This window comes from Ananas comosus, linkage group 6 (genome assembly GCF_001540865.1).
Source record: "Ananas comosus cultivar F153 linkage group 6, ASM154086v1, whole genome shotgun sequence".
Classification (NCBI taxonomy): Eukaryota; Viridiplantae; Streptophyta; class Magnoliopsida; order Poales; family Bromeliaceae; genus Ananas; species Ananas comosus.
Genome location: NC_033626.1, coordinates 7,162,325 through 7,164,691, shown reverse-complemented (window position 1 = coordinate 7,164,691; position 2,367 = coordinate 7,162,325).

The following is a 2,367-nucleotide window of genomic DNA, read 5'->3' as shown; positions in this document are numbered from 1 at the left end:
GAGAGTATATATATATATATATATATATATATATATATATATATATATATATATATATATATATATATATTGCAATAACAGTAGGTGGTTGGTTATATGTTATGTTATATGTTTATGGTAGAAAGAAGGGGGCTTCAATAACAGAGAGTATAGGGTGATTGTGCGATTGACTTTTAGGATGTATTAATTAAGTAATTAATTAATTAGAAGCAAATGGTTTGTTAGCGGTGAAGCATTTCCATGACTGAATATATATTATAATTAATTTATGTATGTTTCTGTTCTTCCCATCCCATGGTTGGCGGTTGGGTCTAATTCATATCACCTCATCCTCGTATATTATTCTAATTTTATCCCTCCTAATATTATGGTTTGTTTCATTGGAATTATCTATTAATTGCTCTTTCTTATCTCCTAAGTTTTGTCTTCCACTTGTATTATTTTAATACTGGGCTTGACAGGGATACTACAAGTTGGAATCAGAGCTGTACTTAGCTTTTCATAGGAGAATTATTATTATTATTATTTATTTGGCATCTATTTGGTTCTTTATTATGGCGCTTTGCACGTACCCGATAAACTATCTGATTCGATCTTAAGAACTCGAAAGTCACATCGATTAAGATTTTTTTGAAAATTATCAAACACAAAGTTTTAAAATTGAGCTTCTATTTTTTTCAGGCCCGAGATCTCTCCTTCCCTGTGTTCTGCAGAGGAATATTTATATTAGATCCGATTTTTAATTTGCTAGATAGAGAAGCTGGCGTAAGAGGTAGGGTAATTAAGGCCGTAATCTTGTCACAATCACAGGCTACATGTGTTGGCACATTATTTGTTGCACTAATTTTGATTTCTCCATTGGTGCTATTCTTGCATCATATCCCACGTGGAGAGGGCGAGTTTTTCTAAGTGCAGGTACAATTCGACAATTCGGCCACTATCGTAAGACAATAAGTTAAACTTGAACTACTTGTCACGAAAATGACTTAAGCTGGGACTAACGCTAAACGCTGAAAATGCACGCCGTTTGACAAAGCAATGAAGAGAACTATTTTTCAATACATGAATTACTTACATACAGACACCACTATATATCCTTCTGAAAATAATTCGCAATGGGTTAGCTTCTTACGTAAGCAAATCATGTTATTACTCAGTTCTGAAGAGATTATTGCACCTATTGCTACTCTCAGTCTCCATAACAATTTAAAAAATAATTTAAATCTAAATACGTCCCAACGTGATTTATGAGCCTTTTTAAGTACAGCGCAATCACTACACACACACGCGCGCGCACACACACACACACACACACACACACACACACACACANTTTTGTTCAAGCTCGACTCATTTAATTTCGAGTCGAGCTCGAGCGAGCCGAATATCGAGCCGAACACGAGTCGAACGCGAGCCGGCTCGCTCGTTTGCCAGCCCTAGGCTTGACAGGGATACTAAAAGTTGGAATCAGAGCTGTACTTAGCTTTTCATAGGAGAATTATTATTATTATTTATTTGGCATTTATTTGGTTCTTTATTGTGGTGCTTTGCGCGTACCCGATAAACTATCGGATTCGATCTCAAGAACTTAAGAGTCACATCGATTAAGATTTTCCTGAGAATTACCAAACACAAAGTTTTAAAATTGAGCTTCTATTTTTTTCGGGCCCGAGATCTCTCCTTCCTTGTGTTCTGCAGACGAATATATTTATATTAGATCCGATTTTTAATTTGCTAGATAGAGAAGCTGGCGTAAGAGGTAGGGTAATTAAGGCCGTAATCTTGTCACAATCACAGGCTACATGTGTTGGCATATTATTTGTTGCACTAATTTTGATTTCTCCATTGGTGCTATTCTTGCATCATATCCCACGTGGAGAGGGCGAGTTTTTCTAAGTGAGGTACAATTCGACAATTCGGCCACTATCGTAAGACAATAAGTTAAACTTGAACTACTTGTCACGAAAATGACTTAAGCTGGGACTAACGCTAAACGCTGAAAATGCACGCCGTTTGACAAAGCAATGAAGAGAATTATTTTTCAATACATGAATTACTTACTTACATACAGATACCACTATATATCCTTCTGAAAATAATTCGCAATAGGTTAGCTTCTTACGTAAGCGAATCATGTTATTACTCAGTTCTGAAGAGATTATTGCATCTATTGCTATTCTCAATCTCCATAACAATTTAAAACATAATTTAAATCTAAATACGTCCCAACGGGATTTATGAGCCTTTTTAAGTACAGCGCAATCACTGCACACACACACACACACACACAGGGAGGGAGAGGAATAATACGTCGAAGAACATTGAATGATAAATTTAGGTTAACTCCCATTCCTAGGACGTCATCTC